Source organism: Octodon degus, unplaced genomic scaffold (genome assembly GCF_000260255.1).
Source record: "Octodon degus isolate 3935 unplaced genomic scaffold, OctDeg1.0 scaffold00157, whole genome shotgun sequence".
Lineage (NCBI taxonomy): Eukaryota > Metazoa > Chordata > Mammalia > Rodentia > Octodontidae > Octodon > Octodon degus.
In genome coordinates, this window is record NW_004524733.1 from 6,802,968 (window position 1) to 6,817,295 (window position 14,328).

General features: G+C 41.4%; 1 pseudogene; it reads left to right on the forward strand.

Moving 5' to 3' along the window:
* The first annotated feature begins 4,465 nt into the window (after nt 1-4,465).
* LOC101562662 lies at nt 4,466-13,968 on the forward strand (annotated as a pseudogene).
* Nucleotides 13,969-14,328: the final 360 nt, after the last annotated feature.

Genomic DNA, 14,328 nt, shown 5'->3' on the forward strand with positions numbered 1-14,328 from the left:
ATTTTCTGAATATTGCTTAATCTTAATTTTTGTTCTAAGATTTATACTGTATCTTTGACTTACAATTTATCTAAAAGACATTGTATGATATCTTCTCCTAGTATTAGAAACTTTAAAAGTATATTTCCATTTTCTGTTGACTTTAAAAAAAATCAGAGGTTTGTACCTATGTTGTTTATTATTTCTTGCCTATATCTTGTAATATGAGGAACTACTTTGGCAGTAACAATACACAATGTACTAACCATAAAAAAGAATAAATTTATTACAGTGATTAGCAGAAAAAAAAATTAAAAATAAATAAATAAATAAATAAATAAATAAAAAGAGCGAAGGGGAAGTGAGACATGGAAGTTGTATATGGTGCCAATTCTATTAAGAGTTGTATTTTGTGTTAGAAAGGAGGGTGAAGGGTGGAAAGGATGTAAGTTGAATCTGAGGTGTCTAAGAGATGCAGATAGACTGTCCCAGTAGGCACATGGATATACAGGCCTTTTGGGGAGAAAACCTAGGCTGTACAACAGGATTGGTGGTGTAAGCCCACTCTGGGAGGCTGAGGCAGGAGGATCACAAGTTCAAGCCCAGCCTGGACAATTTAGTGGCTTAGCAAGACAGTATGTGTTCCCCCCCCCCCCAAAAAAAAAATGTCTGAGGATGTAACTTAGTGTGAAGGCCCTGTATTTAATCCTCAGCACCACAAACAAATAAGATATCTGGCTTATGTATTTTTGCACTTTATGTCTAGATGTCCCCCTGAGCTTCGTGTGCACATATGTGGGGCACTGAGGAGTGACTGGACAATGGAGGCATATAGCTGACTTGTTGTTGGGAGGTGGGGTCTGGCCCACAGACAGGGGCTACAGTGGACTTGCCCTGGAAGCATTTATCTGTGCCCATCAGCTCTTTGCTCCCAGCCTGACCCCTTGCGGGCACAAAGAGCTTGTTCTCCACCTCGCCCCTCTGCCATGCGGTCCTGCCTTGGAGCCAGCTGGCTCTGGAGCTTTGGACTGAAATGTGAGCCAGAATAAACCTCGGTGAGGAGAAAGGTAGCTTAGCCATATGGACTTGGGAGTCAGTCTTCAACAGGCAATGGCCAGAACTCTGAGTTGGAAGGAAGGTAGCTGTGGGTAGTGAATCATATAAGATAATGTGGTGTGTGGGGAGTGTGACTGAGGGGCTGAGGCGCTCCTGGCTGGCTGATGGCCTAAAAGGAGCTAGTCAGATGCATTCTGTCATAAAGGACAAGAAGCTGAACCATAGAAGGCTGGTGGAAAGACCTCTTGAGGCCTGAGGCTAAGAGGGAATTTGGAGCATTATGGCAAAAATGAGTCTGGATAGGATGCACTGTTGGCATCTTATCTGGAAACTATGTGAATCAAGCCATTTTCTATAACAGAAAGTTTTCATTCATATTTGAAAAGAAGCCAGTGAAATAACTCAGCAGCATTAGCAGCTACCTGGCAAGTGCAAGGCACAGGGTCCTGAGTTTGATCTCTGGTATCAAAAAACCAAAAAGGTGCAAATTATTGTATTGGGCTGGGGAGATAGCTCTGTGGTCCAAGTGCTTGACTGGCAAACACAGGGTCTTGAGTTTGATTCCTGGTACCAAAAATAAAAACACAACAGTCATATTTGAAAAGAAATTATACTTATGACAACATTGTATAAAATTTTTTGAAAAACAGAACTTAGTGTTGTTGGCTGCATATTGTGGCATAAAATTGTAAATAAGAAGGAGCCTCACCAGCTGTCAATTTAGGGATAATGGATGCCAACAGGGAGGGAAGGGGAATGGTTCTGCAGTGCTTACTTGCTTGTTTTTTTTCTTTATTGGGGGGATGGGCATGGTCTCACTATGTATTGCAGGCTGTCCTGAAGGGATCCTCTTGCCTCAGTCTCCCAGGTGGTAGAATTATAAGCTAGCTGCATCACCATGCCCAGCCTCTCTCTCTCTCTCTCTCTCTCTCTCTCTCTCTCTCTCTCTCTCTCTGAAAAAAAAAAGATGTAAGATAAACATGGAAACTGTGAACACCTGTTGAACCTGGGAAATTACTTCCTTGGTGTTTATTATAACAATACCAACCTCACTGGGATTGCAAAAGAGTTAACACATCTAAATCTAACGTTCTTTGAGTAGAGCCAGCACATTACTGCACCCAATAAGTGGAAACCATTAGAATCAGCATTTCTGTGCTTTTCTGCATAATTGAATGCTTATATGTACATATACAGAAACCTTAACATTAGCCACTCCATGGAAAAAGTACACTGTTGACTTGGGAGCACTCTTGGCTCCAATGTGACTGGTGGATATTATAGGTATGGCCAGCAGCCACCCACATACTGGCCACACCACTGCAGTGAGAAAGGGACAATGTCTCAGGCACCTCAGAAGGAAAATGCTACTAGCTAAGCAACTCCAGTTCCAGCAGGGTTTCTTGTGAACTTCTTAGATGTTAAACCTAAAGTGGATATAGGAGCATCTTTGCCGGCTTGGAAGAATGTTGCAAACGTCCTGCCTGTGGCCAAGGTGTAGCAGCAAGAAGCATGAGTACATCCTTTGGCAGGAGCACAAGCAGCAGGCTGGTGGGGGCCCTGGGTTGGCTGACAGGAGACTGCTAAATGTCTCCCCACCCCTGATCAGGACAGGACACAAGCAAGAGTAGGTAGAGGCTACACAAGAAGCTATAGGGAGCATCTAGAACTGTGAAAGCTAGAAGGGCCCTTGGAGACCACCCAACTTCCTATCTTTATGAATTAGAAATCCAGGGCCCAGAAGCAGATGGAACTTGCCTGACATTGCCTAGCTATTGAGGGGAAGCCCTGAGAATAGGCAAAACTCATGTCTCCTAAATTTTCTATAGTCTCGTGTTCTTTCCCAGAAACCACTCTGCTTTTCTGCCCCTTCTTTCACCTGGGAAATGGGTGGTTACCCTGTGATACATGCCCCTGAAATAAATTCATTTCTTCTATAGAATAGCATTGTCTTATCAACATCACCTGATGCTTTGCCCAGCGTGGTCCCAAGAGGTAACCTGACTACTTGGCCTTCCAATGGTTTGACCCCCTTCCCATTAGGAAGTGAACTCAGGGCCTTCACACTGAGCTGTTATTCCCAGCCTTTCGACACCAGGTCATGCTCAGTTGTTAAACTGCCCTGGACCCAAGTTTTTTATCCCCGTGGCTCAGCCTCCCAAAGGGTGGCGATTTCTGCTCTTAGACCACACTCTACTCTCCTTTTCCACTATGGGCCTGGCTGCAAGCTAAAAGCTTGAGTGGGTGGGAAATAGTCCTCTTATGCAGTGAAGCACCATGCAAATGCTGCCCAGGGTGCATATGGAAGTAAAGACAGGTGGAGGCCAGTGACAGGAGGGAGAGCCCCCAAATGATAGCCAAAAGCAGTCAGGACAAGATGACTGAAAAAGCCAAAGAGGAGAGTGATTGGCAAGCAGCAGAGAGGGGCATGGAGAATCTGTTGGAAAGACACGGTGCAGATGAAGGGGGTCGAACCTGGAGGTAGTAAGTGAACAGTCAGGCAGGCAGTGATGGCATTATTCCCACTTCTCATAGAAAGCATTTCAAGCACCTTTTAGGGACACACAAATTATGTCAAGGCAGCATGAATTAAAGATGCAAAAACAAGGGACATGGACACAAAGTACATCCATGTAGAACATGCCAAACAAGTCCATGAACTGGGTATAGTGACCCATACCTGTAATTCCAGAACCCTGGGAGACTAAGATGCAAAGACTGCAAATTCTAGCTCACCCTGGTCAATTTAGGAAGACTGTTTCAAAAGAAAGTGGAGGGCTGACCAGACAGCTCAGCGGTCTAAAGCGCCTGCTTAGGCAAGCTTAGGCAAGCACAAGAACTGCTGTTAGATTGCTGGCACCACATATAGCACCAGCCTTACCGCCAGGCACACCAAGCCTGCCATCAAGTCCAGGCATGGCAGCGCATGTCTGTAACCCCAGCACTGGGGAGGCTGAAAACAGAAGGATCACTACGAGTCCAATCTGCATAGTGAGACCCTGAGACCCTGTACAAAAAAGAAAAGAAAAAGGAAAAGTAGAAAGTGGAGGTAGGGCTGGACATTTAACTCATTATGAGGCCCCTGGATTCAATCCCCAGTTCCACAAAAATGAAGCAAAACTTCATACTATAAAAAGGTGGGGGCTGTACTGGGGATATAGCTCAGAGGCATAGTGCTTGCCTGGCAAGCAAAAGGTCCTGAGTTCGATTCTCAGTACAAAAACAACATGAAACAATTTGTCAAAAATTTTGGCTGCCAGGAGAGTGGGTCTAAAAGTAGGCTGGAAGCTTTTTCACAGCCAAAAGGAAAGAGGAAATCAGGTTACACAATTCACAATGTCCAGGAGATAAAAGCAGACTAATTGGCCAGATAGCAATTGTTTTCAGTACTATGATCCGACAGGAATTCCTTCTGGGGTTCTCCGAGACAATGCCGCAGGATACCACGAACAGCATCCTTGGCAACATCCTTACAACAGTAGTAGCAACACATTTCAAAGGGGTATTTTTCATAAGAAACCTCAGCATCAACCACTTGTATCCCACTGCAGCCAGGCGATTAGAAGCTAAAAATAGTGTGTGAAGGTGCAGAACAGTGTGTCTACTATGCTCACATGGTGGGGAAAAAGTTATATATAGGCATGCATATGCAAAGAACTTCTTTGGAAGAATAAATTGGTAACAGTAGTTGCCTCTAGGGAGAAGAAGTGAATGCCCATGGCCTAGGACAGCAGAGAAACTTCCTTTTTATCACATACCATTTTGTATTACCTGGATTTTTGTTACCCATGGCTTTTTTTTTGAGTAAAAGTATTAATTACTGAATAATAGCACTAAATGTTCAGAAGTTCAGCAGGTTTGACTTCTGGACAACAACCAGGTTAAGGATCTCTAAAAGTTAAGCTTGATGTTTAGAAAAGAATGTAGTTATGGAACAACTGCTGGAAGCAGTGGGGCTTTCACTTATGTTGTCTTATTTAATCCACATAGTAATCCTGCTAAAGAAGTCTGCCTCACAGGGAGTCAACTCCACTTCCTTGGAGAAGACACAAGAGGCAAGCTGGTTATTTTTCTTCTTGAAATTGATTTTTAGGATAAATAAGAAATTAAGAGGAAAACAAGCAGTTGTCAAGGAGTTGGGAGGTGGCACTATTCATAAACATGAACGATACATTCAGCTCAGTTTCTAGAACTTTCTCCCATTTTCTTGTTTTACTTGGGGGTGGTGGCCAATGGTGGGTTAGCTTGTCAACCCTGAAATATGCCAGAAGAGTTGTCAGAAAAATCAAGATTCACTTAAAATTAAGGTAGCTCAATTAAAAAACCAAGATGTCCAGATACATTTAAGTCTCAGGAAAAAAAAAAAGGGGAAGAAATGTTTAGTGTAAATATATCACAAATGTTTCAAGGCCTTATCACTTCCTGGTAGCAATGAAAATCTCAGCTCTATGCTAGGCTTTTTCTAAGACCTGGTATGTGTGGGATATGAGGACTCACCTTCCCAGCCTGGCTGGAATGCAAATCCAGGTCCTGGGTGCTTTTGTTTTCAGTGTTGGGGAGTGAACCTAGGCCTTGTGCATAATAGGAAAGCACTCTACCACTCAGCCACACCCCAGTCCCTGACATAGTGTATTTTTTTCAAAGTCAGGCAGTCATATCCAGGTTCCTTATTACCAGCTGAGACAATGAAAACAACCTGGGAATTTTAGATAAATTTTCAACCAGAAAGATTGGAATAAAAAGAAGGCTCCTCGAACCCTATTAGCTCAGAAAATCCATTTTTGACAGAATTAAGCTGGCTAGGAAATTTTCTTGCCTATTTCTGTTAACCAAAATTTTACTGTTATATTTGGCAACACTGAGTTTCTGCTAATGAGGCCCTCTGCTGTCTGCAGAAAGAAGGGCAACTCCATAAATCTAAAGGTTGCCGCAAATTTCTCTGCAGTAGAACAAGGGTGACCAGGAGTTCCCAAGTTACATTCAATTATTAGAGTAGCTGATCTCCAAACTGTGACCTGCCTGAGTTTTATTTCGAGATACTCTTTCCCTCTTTCTTGACAGAGGCTAGAGATGGTGCTCAGTATGAAGGCTTAGATTGAAATCCCAGTATTGCCTCCTAAATTATTTTTTAAAGAATACACACTAGTAATAAAAGGGCCAGGCAGATGACTCAGTGGGCTAAAGCACCTGCCTAGGCAGAGTGCAGCAGCTGAGGTTCGATCCCCGGCATACTATGCTGGCTGCACCCCCAGAATGCTAAAATGGTGATTGAGACGGGGCGTGGTGGTGCATGCCTGCAATCCCAGCACTTGGGAGGCTGAAAACAGGAGGATCACTACTAGTTCGATCTATGTAGTGAGACCCTGTAGACCCTATACTGAAATACAAGAAAAAAATAGTAATAAAAAAGCACTAGACACAAGAGTTCATTAAACAAAGTAATAGGAATTCAACAACAGTTGCTGTATTGCATGATGTTATCTTCAAATTAGTTGTTTAGGTTGCCAGATATAAACATGCAAAATTTGTTTAAAGAAAAAAAAACAAAACAATAACAAAAGAGTTATAAGAAATTAAAAAGAAAAAATTAGAATAAAAGTAAGAAAATTTAAGCATTAACTGCTCCTTCCAAAAGACCAGAAGACAGGGCTGGTGAGATGGCTCAGTGGTCTAAAACACCTACTTAGAACTAAGCTTAGCAAAGCACCGGGACTGCGGTTCAATCCCCCAGCACCACATGCCAGCCAGTCCTGCCCCCTGGTGGGCTGAGCTGGCCACACACAAATAAATAAATAAATAAAATTTTAAAAAAAGACCAGAAGAAATCATCAGTACAATTATCCAAATTATCCTCATCAATACACAAATATCTTTTCCCCTTCTTTCTTTTGTCCTTTTCCTCACCCATTTTTCTTTCCCACTGAGCAAATTCTTTCCCTTTCACAGCATGTATTGCACCTTTTAGACTATATTTACTCTTTCAGGTTCTTATACTGGTGACATACCATGATGCTTGCACATGTGGGTCTGATTGATTTCATTTCCCAATACAGTCTCTAGTTGCATCCATTTATCTACAAAAGCTTCAAATTTATGTTTGTATGAAAGCACCATATCTTTTCTATCCACTCCTCAGTTGATCATCATTTGTGTTGTTTCCAAGATTTAGGTATGATGAATTACACTGCTATAAACATGGGTGCACATATATTGCTGTGGTATGAGGTTTTCAGTTCTTTTGGAAAAATACCCAGGAGGGGAATAGCTGGCTTGAATGGGATCACCAATCCTAGCCTTTTGAAGAATCTCCATACTGATTTCTATAATAGTTGTACTAGCCTGCACTCCCACCAAAAGTGGACAAAGGTTCTTTTTTCTCCACAGCCTCTCCAGCATTTGTTATTCGTTGACTTTGTGATGATAGCCATTCTTTCTGGTATAAGATGGTATCTCAGCACTGTTTTAATTTGCATCTCTCAAATGACAAATGATGATGAACATTTTTTCATATATTTATTTGCCATTTGTGTACCTTCATTTGTGAAGTATATATTCATCTCAGATGCTCATTTTTGGATTGGATCTTTGAATTTTGGAGACCTAAATTTTTTAAACTATTTGTATGTTCTAGATTGGAGTCCTTTGTCTGAAGAATAGCCCACTATAATTTTTTCCCAGTTCATAGGGATTGAATTGAGATCCTTGCGATTGTCAGGCAAGTGCTTATTCTACTGAGCCATCTCCCTAACCCCTGGTGATTTCTTTTTAATGTGCAGAAACTTTTGAAAAAGATGAGATCCCACTTGTTGATTCTTTGAAGTATTTCCCATGAAGTTTCGTTTTTGTTCATGAACTCTACCTATCCCTATGTCCTTAAGATTTCTACCTACATTCTCCTCCAGAACATTTAGTGTTTTAGTTTTAATATTTAAATCTTTGATCCATTTTGATTGTAATTCAGTGGGTGGTGATAGACATGAGTCTAGTTTTAACCTTCAGCATGGGGAAAGCCAGTTTTTTCAGCACGATTTGTTAAAGAGGCTATCTTCTTTTCAGTTAATGTTTTGCCCCTTTTTCAAAGATAAGGTGGCTGAGTGTGTTTGTAATTCTTTCTGCGTCTTCCAATCTGTCCCATCAATCAGCAGGTCTTTTTTGTCAGCACTATGCTGATTTTATCACAATAGATTTGTCATGTAATTTCAAGTCAGGAATTGTGATGCTTCCTGCCTTTCCTTTGTTGCCCAGGATTGCTTTTGCTATTCTAGGTCTCTTCTACTTCCAAACGAATTTTAGTAATGTTTTTTTCTACATCAGTGAGGTATAATAGTGGTATCTTAATTGGGATTGCATTGAACCTGTAAAGCAATTTTGGGAGCATGGCCATTTTCATAATGTTGTTTCTTGCTATCCAGGAGCAAGGAATATCTTTCCATTTTCTGAAACTCTCTTATTTCTTTTTTTCAGAGTACTATAATTTTCACTGTGGGGCCAGGGAGATGGCTCAGTGGAATAAGTGCTTCCCTGGCCAGCACAGGGGCCTGAGTTCAATCCCCGATTCTGCCAAAAAAAAATAAATAAATAAAAATTAAAATATATAATTTTCACTGTATAAATCTTTTTTTTCAGGGCCAGCCAAATAGCTCAGCAGATTAAAGCCCCTGCAAGTAGGCACAGGTCCTAGGGGTTCGATCCCTGAGCCTGCCGTGCCAGTACCACCACTGGGGGCATGCTGAGATGGCGATTGAAACTGGGCATGGTGGCACGCACCTGTAATCCCAGCTCTTGGGAGGGTGTAAACAGACCGATCACTACAAGTACCAAGTGAGACCCTGAACACCCTGTACCCTGTAGACCCTTCCCTAAAAATCCAAAATAAATAAATAAATAAACAAATCCTCATTTTTATTTTTTTTAAAAATGTATTTAGTAAAGCGTCTGCAGGGTCTACAGGGTCTCTCTTTGTAGATTGGACTTGCAGTGATCCTCCTGTTTTCAGCCTCCCAAGCACTGGGATTACAGGTACACACCACCACACTCAGTTTCTTTTTTTTTTCACACTCAGTTTCAATAGCCATCTCAGCACACCCAAGGGGTGGAGCTGGCATGGCAGGCTAGAGATCAAACCCCCACCACTGTGCTCTGCCTAAGCAGGCACTTTAGTCTGCTGACCTATCTGGCCCTCCCTACTGTATAAATCTTTTACTTCCTTTGTGAGATTGATTACTAATTATTTCAGTTTTTTAGGTTTTATTGTGAAAGGCATGGTTTCCATAATTTCTCTCTCAGCCCATTCATTGTGTACAGAAATTCTATTGATTTTTGAACCTGCTATTCTACTGAATTTGGTTATTAAATCTACAAATCTCTTAGTGGAGTTTTTGGGCTCTTCTATGTAGAGTATCACGTCATCTGCAAATAATAATTTCACTTTTTTTCAATCATTAGTCTATGTATTTCTTTCTCTTGTCTAATTGCTGTGGCTAATGTTTAGAATTATATTGAACAGGAATGGTGACTGTGGGCATCTTTGTCTTGTGCCTGATTTTAAACTCAAGTCTTTCAATTTTTGTCTGTTTACTATGATGTTTTCTGTTGATTTCTCATAAATAGCTTTTATCAGATTGAGGAAAAGACCATCTATTCCAATTTTCTGTGGCTATTTTTTATTATAAATGAATGTTGGACTTTGTCAAAAGCTTTTTCTGCATCATGTGGTTTTTGTATTTGGCTCTGTTGATGTGATGTATTACATTTATAGATTTTTTTGTATTTTAAATTATACCTGCATTCTTGGGATGGATCTCACTTGATTGTGATGTACAATCTTTTTTTAAAAAATGTATTTAGTACAAGACCTATAGAGTCTCATTACACAGATCGAACTCGTAATGATCCTCTTGTTTTTTCAGTCTCTCAAGTGCTCAGATTATAGGCACACGCCACCACGCCCAGTCTCAATTGCCATCTCAGGGGGTCCCAGGGGTGGGACTGGCATGACATGTTGGAGATCGAACCATGGTCCCTGTTTCTGCCTATGTAGGCATTTTAATCTGCTGAGCTATCGGGCTGGCCCAATGTACAATCTTTTTGATAATTTGCTGCATTCTGTTTGCTAGTATTTTATTGAGGATTTTTGCATCTATGTTCATTAGGGAGATTGGCCTGCAGTTCTTTTTTTTGCTTGGGTCTTTCTCTGGTTTTGTTGTCAGATTCATATTTGCCTCTGGGAATAAGTTTGGGAAAATTGCTTCCCTATAATTTCATTGAAGAGTTTTAGTAGAGTTGGCATTTGATCTCTGAATTTCTTGTAGAATTCAGCTGTGAATCCATCAGGACCTGGGCTTTTCTTTCTTGGTAGGATTTTTATTACATGTTCAATTTGATTGATTGATATTGAGTTATTCAGAATTTTTATATCTTCTTGATTCAGCTTTAGTAATTCATATGTATCTAGAAATTTGTCCATTTCTTTTGTGTTTCTTATCCTGTGAGAGTGAAGATTTTGGAAATAGGTATTGATGATCTTCTGAATTTCTCTAGGGTCTGCAGTGATTTTACCCTTTTCCATCTTTTTTGATTAGGTAGGCTAGGGGTGTATCAATTTTATTTATTCTTTCAAAGAACAACCCCTTGACTCATTTGTTCTTTGTATTGTTTTCTTCATCTCTATTGCATTTATTTCTGCTCTGATTTTTATAATTTCCTGCCTTTTTTGGCCTTTGGGCTTGACTTGTTCTTCTTTTTCTAGGAGCTTGAAGTACAGCATAAGATTGTTTATTTCAGCTCATTCTGTTTTCCTGATGTGAAAATTGATTGTTATAATGTTTTCTCTTAAGACAGCTTTCAGTGCATCTCATAGGTTCTGGCAAGTTGTATCTGCATTTTTTTTTTTCAGAACCAGGGATTGAACTCAGGCCCTTGTGCTTGCCAGGCAAGTGCTTAATCTACTGAGCTATCTCCCAGCCCATATATCTGCATGTTGGTTTGATTGTAAATTGTGACCTATTGACTATTCAGGAGGGTATTATTTAGTTTCCAACTGTTTATAGTGTTTTTGCTGTTTCTTTTGCAATAATTTCCAGTTTCATTGCACTATGGTCAGATAGTATGCATGAGGTAATTTCAATTCCTTTCATTTATTCAAACATGTTCTATGTGCTAACATATGGTCCATTTTATGGTTTGTGTCCTTCCAAAGACTCATGTAGTCATTGGGGTGGCTTCTTAAGTTTGTGATTAATTCATGAATCAATGCTGGGATTATGGGTGTGAGTGCTACATTGCCCTGGGTTAGATAGCCTAAATGCAATATAAGGAGGTGAGAGAGGCTTACTAGGCCACGACTAACCCTCCTCCTGTTTGCCCTTTGCTATTTTCTGATGCCATGATCTGCTGCCCTCTGCCATGTGCCACCCTACCTCAGAGCCAGCCGAGTACGGACTGAAACCTCCACAAACTGTGAGCTAAATAAACCTTTCTTTTCTTAATTTTGGGCATCACATGTTTTGTCCCAGCAACAAGAGTAAAAAATAACCAACACAGTCTATTTTGGAGAACATCCCACATGCAGCTGAGAAGAATGTGTATTCTGATGCTGTTGGGTGGAGTGTCATTTCCTCACAAGTTTGGTTTAGTTTTGTAATTTCTTCACTGATTTTTTGCCTAATTGAACTATCTAGGGCTGGGGAGATGGCTCAGTAGAATAAGCACTTCCCTGGCAAGCACAAGGGCCTGAGTTCAATCCCCGGTTCAGAAAAAAAAAATTAACTATCTCTTTGTGTCAATGGGGTGTTAAAGACCCCTCATACTATTATGTATATTCATTTGATTTTTCATGTCTCTTAAAATTTGTCTTATATCAGGCCTGGGAGATGGCTCAATAGAATAAGTGCTTGCCTGGCAAGCTCAAAGTCCTGAGTTCAATCCCTGGTACCACAAATAAATAAATAAATAAATAAATAAAATTTGTCATATATAGTTGGGTGCTCCTACATTGGGTGCATATATATTTATAATTGTTATCTCTTCCTCTTGAAGTTTTCCCCTACCAAGTATGTAGTGACCATCTTTATTTCTTTTAGTCATGCTTAGTTTGAAGTTGACATTGTTAGCAACCAGAATAGCTACCTCTGCCTTTCCTGAGTTCCTGTCACATGGAGTAGTGTTTTTCATCCTTTGATGTTCAGTCTATTAATTTCTTTTTGAATTAAATATGTTTCTTGTGTGTAGCATATTGTTGGATTTTGTTTCTAAATCCACTCTGCCAGTCTGCTTCTTTTGATTCCTAAACTGAGGCCATTTTTACATTGATGGTTATAACTAATACATATTGGCTTATCTTTGTCATGTTGTTCTCCTATTGTCAGATCCCTACTTTTCCCCTCTCCTTAATTGCTTGCTTTTCTTGGTGGTTCCCTTCTGTGTTTTTGTTGTTGTTGTTGTTTTGGACACTGTTGTCATCTTTGTCTCTTTCTAAAATATCTAGTAGTACTCTTTGTAGGGTTGGTTTGGTGGTCATGAATTTCTGTACCTGTTCTTTGTCATGGAATTATTTTATCTTTCCATTAAATTTGATAAATCAATCCGGGTTGGAAGTTTTTTTCTTTCAGAACCTGAAATATCGCATACCAAGCTCTTTTTTCTTTTGTTATGAAGTTGTTACAGAGTCCCACTATGCAGCTTGAACTCATAGTGACCCTCCTATTTTCAGCCTACCCAACACTGGGAATACAGGCATGCACCACTATGCCCATTCTCAGTGGCTGGCTCAGTGCACTCAGGGGCAGGGCCAGCACAGCATGTGGTACCAGGGATCAAACTCTGGTCCCTGCACTTGCCTAAGCAGGTGGTTAGTCTGCTGAGCTATCTCAACAGCCCTCCAAGCTCTTCTTGATTTGGTGGTCTGTGTTATGAAATCTGCCATGAGGGCTGGCTATATAGCTTAGTGTATTAAAGTGCCTGCAAGCAGGCACAGGGACCAGGGGTTCAATCCCTGGGCCTGCCTTGCCGCCCTGCCCCCAGGGCCGCTGAGATGGCAGTTGAGACTGGGCGTGGTACATCGAGGTATTCAAGAGCAGCCAGGAGGTGAGGCCTTACTCAGCTCCACCTCTGAAGTTCATGTCCATGCAGTGGCCAGGGCCCGACAACTGGCCTTGCACTGCACAGAGGTGCATTGGCATCATGAAACAGGCAGGCTTGGAGAGGATGCACTCCGGGGCCTACAGTGTGGGCTGCGGGGGTTATGAGGAGTACAGCGGCTTCAGCGATGGATATGGCTTCACCACCGACCCATTTGAGAGAGACCTCAGCTACTGTCTCTCCAGCATGGATGACCACAGATACGGAGATGGGGAGTTCACAGTGCAGAGCACCACCGGCCACTGTGTCCACATGCGGGGGCTGCCCTACAAAGCCACTGCTAATGACATCTACAACTTCTCACTACTCAACCCTGCGACGGTGCACATTGAAATTGGGCCTCACGGCGGAGTGATAGGCGAGGCTGATGTGGAGTTAGCCACCCATGAGGAAGCCATGGCAACCATGTCTAAGGACAGGGCCACATCACTACATAAAGCTCTTCCTCGATTCTACCACAGGGGCCCGCAACGGGGCTTACAGCAGCCAGGTGATGCAGGGCATGGGTGTGTCAGCTGCCGAGGCCACCTACAGCGGCTTATTGAGCCAGTCAGTGAGCGGCTGCTACGGGGCTGGCTATAGCGGTCAGAACAGCATGGGGGGGTATGACTAGTTGTTTAGGGAAGTTGGAGTCCCCAATCAAATTGTCACAGGCAGCCTACACGCAGTGAAGAGCAGTTTATGACTAGAGGAAGCTGTAGGACCCATTTTGCACCATGAGTTTGTGAAATCTGTATTAAAAAATTACCTCTTCAGTGTTTTCTCATGCAAAATTTCCTTCTAGCATGTGATATTGAGTAAACTAAAACTGTTTTCTTCCTTCCGTTTTTCTTGATGAACATTTGGTAGTATACTTGGAGTAGTGTTTCCTGAGTTAAGTAGTTTTAAGTATGTTAAGGGAATGTGGATCCGCAGTGCCGACCTGTGAACACCTGGGGGAGATCTATTTTTTGGACAACTCAAAGGTGCTAGATCCCTAATTCAAAGAGGAACATTTCTCATGTTTGTTCATTCTAGTTTATATTTTCATTTAAATAAATCTTTTAGGTTAAGTTTAAGCTTTTTAAAAAGTTAGTTTTGAGAATTAAGAAACAATACTAGGGGGCCTGGCCATAGCTCAGTTCTTTAAGTGGCTGCTTCCACAAAGCTGTGAGC